The sequence below is a fragment of the Bombina bombina genome, chromosome 6 (assembly GCF_027579735.1).
Source record: "Bombina bombina isolate aBomBom1 chromosome 6, aBomBom1.pri, whole genome shotgun sequence".
NCBI lineage: Eukaryota > Metazoa > Chordata > Amphibia > Anura > Bombinatoridae > Bombina > Bombina bombina.
In genome coordinates this window covers 981443825-981458491 of record NC_069504.1, presented here as the reverse complement: position 1 = coordinate 981458491, position 14667 = coordinate 981443825, and the positions used below count along the sequence as shown (strand labels likewise).

General features: G+C 35.0%; 1 protein-coding gene across 1 annotated transcript in view; it reads left to right on the top strand.

Moving 5' to 3' along the window:
- The window catches only part of FLT4 (fms related receptor tyrosine kinase 4), a 276324-nt gene that overhangs the window by 30420 nt on the left and 231237 nt on the right, over nucleotides 1-14667 (top strand). The gene's annotated exons all lie outside the window — the stretch shown is intronic.

The following is a 14667-nucleotide window of genomic DNA, read 5'->3' as shown; positions in this document are numbered from 1 at the left end:
GATGGACACACTCCGTGCCGGAAGGATGAAGATAGAAGATGCCGTCTGGATGAAGACTTCTGCCCGTCTGGAGGACCACTTCTGCTTCGTAGAGGACATCTTGCCGCTTGGATGAAGACTTCTCACGGTAAGTGAATCTTCAGGGGTTAGTGTTAGGATTTTTTTAAGGGTGTATTGGGTGGGTTTATTTTTTAGGTTAGGGCTTTGGGCCTGCAATAGAGCTAAATGCCCTTTTAAGGGCAATGCCCATCCAAATGCCCTTTTCAGGGCAATGGGGAGCTTAGTTTTTTTTTAGTTAGTATTTTATTTGGAGGGTTGGTTGTGTGGGTGGTGGGTTTTACTGTTGGGGGGGTGTTTGTATTTATTTTTTTTACAGGAAAAAGAGCTGATTTCTTTGGGGCAATGCACCGCAAAAGGCCTTTTTAAGGGCTATTGGTAGTTTAGTTTAGGCTAGGGTTTTTTATTGGGGGGGGGGGGCTTTTTATTTTGATAGTGCTATTAGATTAGGTGTAATTAGTTTAAAGATCTGTAATTTGTTTTTTATTTTCTGTAATTTAGTGGGGGGGGGTTGGGATTTAGCTAATTTAGTTTAATTTATTTAATTGTATTTAATGTAGGGAATTGATTTAATTATAGTGTAGTGTTAGGTGTTATTGTCACTTAGGTTAGGTTTTATTTTACAGGTCAATTTGTATTTATTTTAGCTAGGTAGTTATTAAATAGTTAATAACTATTTAATAACTATTCTACCTAGTTAAAATAAATACAAAGTTGCCATTAAAATAAAAATAAACACTAAGCTAGCTACACTGTAACTATTAGTTATATTGTAGCTAGCTTAGGGTTTATTTTATAGGTAAGTATTTAGTTTTAAATAGGAATAATTTAGTTCATGATAGTAATTTTATTTAGATTTATTTAAATTATATTTAAATTAGGGGGTGTTAGGGTTAGGATTAGACTTAGGTTTAGGGGTTAATACATTTAATATAGTGGCGGCGACTTTGGGGGCGGCAGATTAGGGGTTAATAAGTGTAGGTAGGTTGCGGCGACATTGGGGGCAGCAGATTAGGGGTTAATAAATATAATGTAGGTGGCGGTGGTGTCCAGAGCGGCAGATTAGGGGTTAATAAGTATAATGCAGGTGTCGGCGATGTCGGGGCGGCAGATTAGGGGTTAACAAATGTAGGTAGGTGGCTGTGATGTTAGGGGGGGCAGATTAGGGGGTAATAATATTTAACTAATGTTTGTGATGCGGGAGTGCGGCAGTTTAGGGGTTAATATGTTTATTATAGTGGCGGTGATGTCCGGAGCGGCAGATTAAGGGTTAATAAGTATAATGTAGGTGTTGGCGATGTCTGGGGCAGCAGATTAGGGGTTAATAAGTGTAAGATTAGGGGTGTTAGGTGTAAACATAAAATGTGTTTCCCCATAGGAATCAATGGGGCTGCGTTACTGAGATTTACGCTGCTTTTTGGCAGGTGTTAGACTTTTTCTCAGCCGGCTCTCCCCATTGATGTCTATGGGGAAATCGTGCACGAGCACGTACGACCAGCTCACCGCTGATATAAGCAGCACTGGTATTGGAGTGCAGTATGGAGCACAATTTTGCTCTACGCTCACTTGCCTTTTAACGCCGGGTTTGTAAAAACCTGTAATACCAGCGCTGCAGGTAAGTGAGCGGTGAGAAAAAAATGCTCGTTAGCACCGCACAGCTCATAACGCAAACTTGTAATCTGGCCGATTGTTACCAATACTACAAACCAAGGCAAATTATTTATGGGGTTTTTTTGCAAACTTTTTTTTTTTCTGTACTCTGTATTGCCCTTAAAGGGATATGAAACCCAAAAATGCTCTTTTGTGATTCAAACAGAGAATACAATTTTAGAAAAGTTTCCAGTTTACTTCTTTTATCAAATTTACTTAGTTCTCATGCTATTATTAGTTGAAGAGATGCCTTGGAAGATGTCTGGAGTACTACATGCCAGGAAATAGTGCTGCCATCTAGTGCTCCTGCAAATGGATAACATTCTTGTAAAACTGCTGCCATATAGTGCTCCAGACATGTGCACGATTCTTAGCTTACATTCTAGCTTTTCAACAAAAGATACTAAGAGTACAAAGAAAATTTGATAATAGAAGTTAATTATAAAGTTGTTTAAAATTGGAGTTTTATATTCCTTTAAGCCTAAACTTAAAGGACCAGTCAACACAGTAGATTTGCATAATCAACACATGCAAGATAACAAGACAAATGAGTAGTAGATTTTTTTTCTGACAATTTTAAAAGTTATGTATTTTTCCCCTCCCCCTGTACCATGTGACGACCATCATCCAATCACAAATGCATACACGTACCATGTGACAGCCATCAGCCATTCACAAATGCATACACACTTATTCTTGCACATGCTCAGTAGGAGCTGGTGACTCAAAAAGTTTAAATATAAAAAGACTGTGCACATTTTGTTAATGGGAGTAAAATGGAAAGTTGTTTAAAATGGCATGCTCTATCTGAATAATGAAGTTTAATTTTACATACAATTTAAAATAAACATTTATTGCGGTCTCTCCTTTGATGATTCCGCAGGAAGCATTCTAGTCATCACATTTATGATGTGTCTTAAAATAATAGATATATTTGCTAAATAAATTAGGAAATTATCAATATGACATCACTTTAATAAAAACGACTGACCTATACTGTTACTCTCTAAAGGTAAATATTGGGAATTCTTCCATTAAGATAATCAATAAAAAAGCCTTGGTCATCTTGATAGGAATTTTACCAAACTTATGTAAGTCCGAACAGAACAGTAGGAAACAAAGGAGGTTCAGAAAAAGTTGAATGTCATTAATAGTGCATCAACAAGAACTTCAAAGCAACAATACAAAAACATTATCGCTATTGTTTGTTGACATCGCTCAAGCACAATCAATATAGCTTTTATTTTTGCGCTCATGTTACAAAATAAAAGTAATATTTTAGTGCTCAAGCAAATGTCTAGGGCTTACATTTAAAGCCCTATTGAAATATAAGCTGAAAACAATTCAAACATACATGCATATACATATGCGCACACATATTCACATATCTACACACATAGATATACACTTTTAAAGGGACAGTCTACTCCAGAATTTTTATAATTTATGTGATAGATAATCCCTTTATTACCCATTCCCCAGTTTTGCATAACCAACATTCTGTGATAACCTTGTATCTAAGCCTCTGCAGACTGCCCCCTTATTTCAGTTCTTTGACAGACTTGCATTTTAACCAATCAGTTCTGACTCCTAGGTAACTCCACAGGTGTGAGCACAATGTTATCTATATGACACACATGAACTAACACCCTCTAGCTGTGAAAACTGTCAAATGCATTCAGAAAACAGGCCGCCTTCAGGGGCTTAGAAATTAGCATATGTGCCTACCTAGGTTTAGTTTTCAACAAAGAACAACAAAAGAAACAAAGCAAATTTGATGATAAAAGGTAATTTGGATTTTTTTTTAAATTGCATGCCCTATCTGAATCATGAAAATTTAATTTTAACTAGACTGTCCCTTTAAGCCCTTCCCAGTTCAGCATCTGATCATAGACCATAGCCCTTTAAAAAACATTTTTTTTTCAATAATAAACCTTGATTTACATTTAATGTGTTTAAATAGGAGAATATTTTTCATGTGTTTTGCATGCATAATTTTAATTGATAACCCTACTTCAGGTCTCCAAAACGCTAAATTTTCCAGCGCTATTTTGTGTTGTGCTCGATTGTAATATTTAACTTACCACTTGGGAGGGATAATAGCGTATCCTTTGCTATACTTTCAAAGTGTATGGCGCGCTAAAAAAATGCTGACTGAATTCAAATTCTCTGGTAACCATCCACTTATAATACCAAAAATTAGAATATTGCTTGAGCACTAAGCTGAAGGTGCACCAAGCTGAGTGCTGTCCTATGTGTGCATTACACCTTTTAAATAATAATTTATAAAAATGAAATGTGAAAGTTTATGAAAAACAAATAAACCCCCCCTACCATCCCCCCCCCCACCAACTCCACCACCGCCTCATGATTCATGTGTAAAAGAATGGTCTTGAGCGATGTCGATTCATTGTGATCAATATTGCGCAATGAAGGAGAGGCTGTGAGACGTTCAGCTCCCCTCCATTGCGCAACATGGATGGCTTTCTACATTTTTGCATGAGCTGTAGCCAGCGCCACCCAGTGGCGTTTAAAGGGACATTAAACACTAAATACATGCTAGATAGAATGATGCATTCAAAGAAAAGATTAGTCTGAGAATAACATGTAGATGTGTTTTTTTAAAGTTTCATTAGCTGTTTAAATACTGAAAAAATATGTGTAAAGTTTTAGTGTCTATAAAACAATGGAAGCTACCATGTTGTAGCTTAGATTACCTTCCCTGCTGGGGCCAATTAAGGACAGGTCTAAATAGGTCACTAGAGTGTGCAGCCAATGGCTGTGCTGAATATAGCAGTGTTCTGCACTTCCATTTCTAACAGGAACTGAAAAGCTCACAATTTCAGAATGGAATTACAGGAAAAGTGGACAAAATAAATAATGAAAGTACATTGCAGAGTTTGTTTTATATATTTGATTTATCATTTTATATTACCATCTCAAAGTGTTTAATGTCCCCTTAAGGCTCTTGGCGGCCCATACCGCTCCCAAAGAGGCTGCACTCTAAACAGCCACGTAGCCAATAGGCGGTCCTGTACGAGATTCACATGACTGTGAGTCTGTGAAGTCTCTCTGGGCGGGAACTTCAGGAAGAGAGCCCTCAGCCGACAGTCGTTTCACCGGAGTGCGGTGAGAATACATTCGGGCAGGTTTTTCCTCAATTCTCAGTTTCTGCTCACATCTCAAGTTGCACTAATGGATGTTTAGAGTAACAATGTCCCCAGTGCTAACTTTGACAGTGTGAGGATCTGGACATCTCAGTTAGGAAGTTAGGCAGCAGCATATCTCAAGGCTCTAGAGAGCATTCATGGACATAACTGCAGATTAGAGACTACAGTCAGCATTTCTGAGAGCGCAATCTACAAAGAACCACAAGGCACAAGTGAGTAACTGCTGATTGAGAGGCACTCGGCACTGCTACACGGAGCATGTTCACTTATATTATTGGTCTCCTTGTGTTACCTGTACATAAAGTATTGTGAGGCAAGCTATAATTGTGGGTCTGTGAGTTTTACTATGCTCTAGCCAGCATATATAATTAAATTAATGCATGTATATTATGCTCAATGCACCATGACAATTATTAAACTAAGTTAGTCAGTGCCAACACTGGACAACTATTTAGTTAGTGCGTGGTAGATGTGTTTGGGTTTGGGAACTTTGGGGCCTTCCCTGGGCATTATTAATAATTGGACACGGATACTAGTTAGTCACAAGTTCACAACTGGTTTTATCTGCTTGTATTGGAGCTGTATTTGAGATATATGCATTACATTAGTATATGGTTTTATCTACTGGTATTGGAGCTGTATTTGAGATATATGCATTATTTTACTACATGCTTTTATCTGCTGGTATTGGAGCTGTATTTGAGATATATGCATTATTTTACTACATGCTTTTATCTGCTGGTATTGGAGCTGTATTTGAGATATATGCATTACATTAGTATATGGTTTTATCTACTGGTATTGGAGCTGTATTTGAGATATATGCATTATTTTACTACATGCTTTTATCTGCTGGTATTGGAGCTGTATTTGAGATATATGCATTATTTTACTACATGCTTTTATCTGCTGGTATTGGAGCTGTATTTGAGATATATGCATTACTTTAGTATATGGTTTTATCTACTGGTATTGGAGCTGTATTTGAGATATATGCATTATTTTACTACATGCTTTTATCTGCTGGTATTGGAGCTGTATTTGAGATATATGCATTATTTTACTACATGCTTTTATCTGCTGGTATTGGAGCTGTATTTGAGATATATGCATTACATTAGTATATGGTTTTATCTACTGGTATTGGAGCTGTATTTGAGATATATGCATTATTTTACTACATGCTTTTATCTGCTGGTATTGGAGCTGTATTTGAGATATATGCATTATTTTACTACATGCTTTTATCTGCTGGTATTGGAGCTGTATTTGAGATATATGCATTACATTAGTATATGGTTTTATCTACTGGTATTGGAGCTGTATTTGAGATATATGCATTATTTTACTACATGCTTTTATCTGCTGGTATTGGAGCTGTATTTGAGATATATGCATTATTTTACTACATGCTTTTATCTGCTGGTATTGGGTTAGGCACCTTTTAAACTTTATATAGCAATTGCTTGTTAAGCTAAAAGTTAGGCAAGGGCAGTTTGTATGTTCTTTGAGCAGGGCTGCATGCAATGTCTTTTTCAGCTTCTTACACTCATAATAGGAAACTAGGAGTGGATTTGTGGCACCTCTTAGTATGGTAAATTATTTTCCTTTTTACAACACAGTAGTGAGTAGAGAAGAGACTGTGTATCATTCTAATTGCTTAGTAACTGGCACTGTGCCGCAGAATTGTGTGAGTGTGTATGTGAGCAGAGTGTGTGTGTGTGTAGTGTGGGTGTCAGTGAGCAGAGTATGTGTGCTTTATTCTCCAGGTAATCAACACATTTCAGATAAGCTGGTGCTTTAGTGCAGTGTTTCTCAACCACAGTCCTCAAGTACCCCCAACAGGCCAGGTTTTCATTATAGCTAAATCGGTGCACAGGTGAAGTAATCAGCTGATCAGTAACCATGGTTACTAACTTGCTCTCACCCATCAGCTGATTATTTCACCTGTGCACTGGTTCAGCTATAATTAAAATATGCCCTGTTGGGGGTATTTGCGGCCCGCAATATATGTGTTTCTCCAGCGTATCATATCTAATGGCCCACAAGCCTCTGACCTCACCGCAAGTTACTGCTGAGGGCACACTAAGCAAATAGCAGTGAGGTTCTTAATGTAGTTCTGTGCTATACTATTAATACAAATGGTTTACTTCCTGTCTTGAAAACCTCTACATTTTACAGTGGTATTTTTTATTGCACTTAAGAGTGATCCTGCAGCTCCATGTTAAAAGCACTCCCTACGCTAGCCATTATAAGAATGGGGCACACTACAAATGCTAGTAACATTGTGCTATTACTTGTTCTCCACTTGTAATCTAGCCTAGTATTAAAGGGACATAATACTCATATGTATGTCACTTGAAACTGATGAAGAATAACTGTAAAAAGCTGACAGGAAAATATCACCTGAGCATCTCTATGTAAAAAAGGAAGATATTTTACCTCACAATCTCCTCAGCTCAGCAGAGTAAGTTCTGTGTAAAAAGTTATACTCAGCTGCAGCCCAGCTGCATGTAAAAAATAAATAAAAAAATGAAGAAATGAACATCAGCCAATCAGCATCAGCAGTGCTGAGGTCATTAACTCTTTTACTGTGATCTCATGAGATTTCACTTAACTCTCATGAGATTTCATTGTAAACTTCCTTTAAACTGAATAGGGAAATAAGATGAGAGTGCACATAAGCTCATCCCTTCGGCTGTCCCAGGACAGACATACTGATTTGTTGCTTAAAAATTCTTTACAATGGGATGTGGCTACTGAGGAACTTTTGAGGTAAAATATCTTTCTTTTTTACATAGAGATGTTCAGGTGATATTTTATAGTCCGCTTTTTAGAGCTATACTGCATCACTTTCAAGTGTTTAAACATTTGGGTATAATGGCCCTTTAACAATAATACTACTGGGGAGGTGACGGCCACAAAAATTGCAAGGAAGTTTATAATTATTCTACAACATTTTTTAGGATCAAAAGGGAATATACGTTGATCACAATCTTGCTCTTGTTTTTGGTAGATAATGATATCTGAACTTTGGCCGGTATTTTCAGTGTGTTTATCCAGTTAGCATAATCATAAAATGATTCTGCCAATAAAAGGGACGCTAAAGTCAAAATTAAACTTTCATGATTCAGAAAGAGCATGAAGAATTAAGGCGCTTTCTAATTTTGCCCAGTCTTTTTATATGCACACTTTCAGAGACACTATCTCCTACTGTGTATATGTATGCTAGTCTGTATTTGATTGATGGCTGTTGTGTGACACAGGGGCCTGGCAAATCTGGAAAATGTGTCAGAAAAAGTCTACTGCTTATTTGAAATTTAGAGTAAGTGTTATTGCATTGACTTCTTATTATGAACATGTTGATTATGCAATTATAGTGTATTTTATGGTACTTTAATAACCCTCAAGCTTGAAATCTTAACCTCCTTAAAACAACATCTGCATTGTTAATCTCCCAATTTCGTTACCCAAAAAATCAGATGCACAGGATTAACGTCAATGTGTAGTGATACTAATAGGGGAAGTTTGCAATTAATCGGTTGTGTTCCACAACCATAGAGATATGTGTGTTGGGTTATTGATGAATGGGTTTTTTCTGTGTAAAATTGCTTACTATCCTTTTTTTTATATTTGATTGAGCAGGTAGCCTTTAGGCAAAATTTATTAGGAGGTGAGTGCCCCGATCTGCTGCAGGCTCGCTTATTTGAGCCTGCAACTGATATTTATGAAGCAGCGGCTTAAATAGCTGCTTCATAAACCCTCTCCGCTAAACTGGAGTTGACGGATAAAAATCACAACGGATTCATTTGACCTGGGTGATTGACAAGCCCTGCTCTCACACAATTGGTTAGGGGGTAGAATTGCATGAGTGTTCCCTACAATGATAAGGGGAACACATTTGTCCCACAATTTGCGATAAGATGTGGACATGTTCACTACATAGGAATCCTGTCTGCTCGCAAATTGATTAATCTTGCCCTTTGTATAAGTTTGGTGATGTTGCCTCCTAAGGGCAGTAGGTAATTTCAGTGTGTTTTGCTATTGCACAAAACCAATGTTACATTCAAAAATGATTAGGAGATTTCATAATGAGTAAAAATTTGTTTTTCTGGCTTTATAAATTAATTTTTGAATTTGTGCAAAATGGCATTGTAAATGTGTAGTTAAGTATTGAGAATTTGGACTGTGATATGAAAAACAGGACTGGCACATGTTAAAGGGACACTGAACCCAATTTTTTTCTTTTGTGATTCAGATAGAGCATGCAATTTTAAGCAACTTTCTACTTTACTCCTATTATCATTTTTTTCGTTCTCTTGCTATCTTTATTTGAAAAAGAAAGCATCTAAGCTTTTTTTTTAGTTCAGGACTCTGGACAGCACTCTTTTATTTGTGGATGAATTTGTCCACCAATCAGCAAGAACAACCCAGGTTGTTCACCAAAAATGGGCCGGCATCTAAACTTACATTCTTGCATTTCAAATAAAGATACCAAGAGAATGAAGAAAATGTGATAATAGGAGTAAATTAGAAAGTTGCTTAAAATGTCATGCTCTATCTGAATCACAAAAGAAAAAATTTGGGTTCAGTGTCCCTTTAAGTATGGGAGCATGTTTTGCCAAAACAATAGACACTGATAACAGTTAATCAGCAGCTAGATAGATCTTGACCAACCTGTTACTTAGTAAGCGACCAGCTCCATTACTTAATCAGTGTTTAAACCATATTTAATACTCATCCTCAATTATATTTTAATATATTACAGCTGATACAGAAATAACCAAAATGTAGCTAAGTGGTTAGGGACTAGGGATAGGCGAATGTTTCCAAAAATTCGAAATTTAAAACGAATTTTGATACATTCGTTCATTCGAATTGAATTTCGAATGTTTATATAACATTCTAACATTCTATTTTCGAATTTTCGTTTTCGAATTTTTCAATAAAATTCGAAAATATTCGTTCGAATAATAGAATGTTTTGCTATGTATTCATAAACTGTGTTTAATAAATGTAATATTCGAATTCGAATGCTACATTCGAATTCAAATGTCACATTCGAATTTTAAATAGTATTTCTAGTCTAATACTGTGTTTTATAAATGTAATATTCAAATTTGAATGTGACATTCGATTCAAATGTGGTATTCGATTCGAATGTGACTTTCGAAATAGGGTTTCTAGTCTACAATTGTGTTTTATAAATGTAATATTCGAATTTGAATGTGATATTTGAATGTAACATTCGAATTCGAATGTGACATTTGAATTCGAATGTGACATTCAAATTCAAATGTGACATTCGAAAACTGTAAATAACATTCAAAAATCGAATTTTTAAGAATATTCGTTATTATCAACATTCTATTATGTAAATCGAATTTCTACAATAACATTCGTTCTAACATTCGAATTTGGATATAAACACATTCGCCCATCCCTATTAGGGACACGTATTTTGATATTTCTATGTAAAAAAAAATAACTTCAGTTTTAAAAAATATGTATTTCTAGCAAAACAAGGGGAATGTAATGGCAAATAAGTTCATATACCAGAGTTTGTTTCCTATTCAAATGACAAAAAGGGGAAAAAGGGAAGTTTCTGGTTTTATCTCTACCCAAAGACATTCTGAACCTTTCCATGTAATATGAAGAGCTCTTGGGTAATATAGTGCAGCAATTTTCATTCAATTAGGGGAGTCAATTTTTTTTAGAACTGAGTGGATACTGGAATAATTTCACTGCTTTTTTATTAAAATGAGTTTAAACCTTGGAATTAATAATAAATAATAATAATAATTAATATATTTTTTTCAGCCATCAAATAAATATATATATATATATAATTATTATGTGTAAGCTCATATAAATAATCTATATTTAATGCTGTTTTTCAGAAAATTTGAATTTTGGAATGGCTGAACAAAGTTGGAAGCACTAAATGTGTAAACATCAACAATGTAAATTCTTGAACTTATTTTGATTTTATTATTTATTTTAAAAGAGAACAAAGCAAATTTGATAATAGCAGTAAATTGGAAAATTGTTTAAAATTAGATGCTCTGTCCGAATCATGAAAGTTTAATTTTGACTTTACTGTCCCTTTAAATATAAAACAGATTCTACTCATGTACATGTACTTTAGCATATTATTTAATTGCTTGTTTAGGACCTCCTGAACATGTATATACATCACACAATCCTGGATCATATCGATATATATACAAAGCAAGATAATATAAAGATCTCTGCCCTGACATTTTGTCACATACGGGGTCATAGGCAGCCAATTAGCTCTCTCCTGTGTTGTGTGTCATTGGCAGAGCCCCCTGAACCAATCGGGCAGAACTTCCTGAACCAATCAGGAATGCTTTAACATAAAACAGTATAAGGAAAATATTGGTCTATTATGTGCAAACTCTCCTTAAATGATCAGGAGATAACAGATATACTGGTGAGAAAACCAATGTATTGTAAAGTCGGAAAACTTAAGTTTCATTGGCTAGATTACAGTTCACTTGTAACAACTGAGGGTAAACTCTATTAAATGATTTCAGGCATTACTATAAATTTACAACAGCAATAAGACCTAATTTGGCCAAGCAAGTCTGAGAAGGAATTGCAAGAAAACGTTTTGAGGCTAAGGTAACCTAAATATAACTGTTCTGTTGCCATCTCTTAGCTTTTGACATGTTATTTAGGATTTAATTTGAATAATTGCGCTCTTTGTAAGTATATGAATAAGATAAGATGAAACATCAGACTGGGTCTGATTTCCTTTAACATCTTTCCTTTATGTGACAAAGTGAGCTAAATGTAGAGGAAACAGAAAGTTAAAATGGGTGTCCCCTAATTGTCACAGAGATCAAACCAGATAAATGTTGCTGGCCTTAAGCGTGATTGCAGATATCCAAGAAAGCTGATTGCATTGTTAAACTGTTTACAAAATCATTTCTAAAAATGAAGTGGAAGTGCTCTATTAAAGATACTCTGATTAGATGCATTAACAGAACTAAAATAAAAATCAAAGATCTGATTAAGGTATCAAGCTACAATCCAGATTCACTTCCTCTCTCCTTTCCTGTTCTACTTAAAGGAACATAGTGCCTTCATATGTATATATCTTAATTATTTCTTTTTGGCATATATGACAATCCTAGATGGAACATTATTTATTGATTTAAAAACCCTCCAAACCAGAGGGAAATAAGTTGCACATTATTCCTCTCACACAAGAATTTTTTTTATAAATTGTGTGCACATTTTACTAAATTGTGCAGACGGGTTGCTAAATCATGCACATGATTTACTAAAATGTGCGCACGATTTAGTAAATTGCGTGCACGTTTTTAGTAAATTGTGCGCACAATTTAATAAATTGCGGGCACATTGTATAAAAAAAAATTCTGTGCCACCAAGTTAATAAGTTATCACACTATTAAGGGACAGTGTCCGCAAATTTTCATATAACTGCATGTAATAGACACTAATATAAAGAAGAATATGCACAGATACTGATCTAAAAATCCAGTATAAAACCGTTTAAAACTCACTAAGAAGCTCCTAGTTTAGGACTGTTGATGAGGTTAGTCTGGTACACCTACTGAAAGGGGCTGGGAAAACAAGAGCAGATACCCCCCCCCCCCCCTCCCTGCATATGAAAAGACTGATAACATAAACAGAAGCCAGCAGGAGTCTGTAAACGAAATTAGTAGTTTTTTTAGAACACTATTATTTTAGATCTCTTATGTCTGAACAGTAATCTAGCCCCTGTGCCCTCTGCCCTTTTTGACTGTGCATTTTTCAATGTTCAACTGTATGTTGAGCTAGTTTTGGGCTAGATTTTTTAATTGGTTGGGCTATAATATTTTTTTATATCTTGCAACACTCCTCATAAAATTTTATTGGAATCTCTTGAGATTTCATAATAAACTATTTTAAAATGAGTAGCAAAATAACATGCTGCACATGCCAGATGCACGCTCACTTGCAAATCCTGGTACTAGCATCCTGATTGGCTGCTTAAAGTTCCTTTACAATGGGATGTGGCTACTGAAGAAATTTTGAGGTAAAATATATTTCTTTTTTTACATAGAGATGTCCATGTGATATTTTATAGTCAGCTTTTTACAGCTATCCTATATCGCTTTCAATTGCTTCAACATTTGGGCATCATGTCCCTTTAACCTGGGAGGAATAAATATACTAACATGTGTAATTCTTTAATAAATCTAGAGTTAAGCTCTTAAAGGGGCACTAAAGTCAAAATTACATTTTCATGATTCAGATACTGTTCAATTTTAAAAAACAAAAACTTTCCAATTTACTTCCATTATCAGATTGTGCTCAGCTTTTTTATATACACACTTTGCAAGAGTTCACTGTATACATTTACGAGTCTGTGATTTGCTGATGGCTGTCACATGATACAGGGAACAGTGCATTGTCTTTTTATTATTGTTGATAATTTATTTATTTTGTATTTAATGGTCCTTTAATGAATAATAGTGTCCTTTAATGAATATAGTGTACAAGGATTTGCAATCTTTTCAACAGTGTTTGATAACAATTAGTAAAGTTAAAATGTAGATTTTTTGTTTGTGATGGTTTTGTGGTTGCAACCTTAAAGGGCCACTGTAAATAAATATTTTCTATGCCTATTACTAACTAACTACCCCAAATACGCTTTTTATCAATAGCATTTCATTAACATATCTCTACCGTATATCAGAAATCTTGTCTGCAAATTTAATTGTTTTCCAAACCCACTCCGTGGGTATCTTTTGCTCTGTACCAATCCGTTTACAATACCTAGGTTTCAAAATGGCGCTTTAAACACAAAGTTATTGGTTTAAGTATTTTGAACATGCAGTGCTGAAAATAGTGGGCAGGATAACGTGACATCATCGGCGAATAAAATATATAACTTTTAGAACGTTATGAAACTTCGTTTTGGAGAAAATATAGGTCAGTAGGTTTTAATTAATGTTTATTAACTTTAATATGTTAGTTGTTTAGCTTAAAAATTATAACAGAAAGTAATCCTTTAATGGTATTCAGACCACCAGGAAATACTTGATTGTAAATAACTGATACTTAAGTATCATATGTTTGTTGGATCACAAAGACAACACCCACAATTCTATTCTGGAACAATGACACACTTTCATTAGCACGCACAAATTCAAATAATTCATTTTAACATATCCGTTTAGATGCATATAATCTTTAAAAGTCAAAATTAAAGTGATGGGAAACTCTCCCCTTTTTAAAATACGATTTGGAATGTTAGTGATATTTTAGATGGAGTTTAATTCAAACCATTAGCTCACAGAAAAATTTACATTTGAAGTGGGCGGCGGAGTGCACAGTGTTTGAATTTCATATCTATATTAAGAAGTAAGTTATAGCGCAAGTTCATTACAACTGATTAATTAAACTTAATATAAAATATAAGTAACATTCCAGATCTGATTTTATAAAGGGGAGAGTTTACCATCACTTTAAGGTAAATACCTAGGACTACATTAGAAGTTAAGCCCAAATATATTAGTGCTTATGTGCATTAATATCACTCAAGTTAAATCAATAGTACTTCTATTTTTGCACTCATATTACAAGTTAGAAATATTTTATTGCTCGAGCGATATTCTAGAGCAGTGTTTCTCAACCGCGGTCCTCAAGTACCCCCAACAGGCCATGTTTTCATTATAGTTGAACTAGAACACAGGTGAAATAATCAGGTGATGGGTGAAAGCAGGTTAGTAACCATGGTTACTGATCAGCT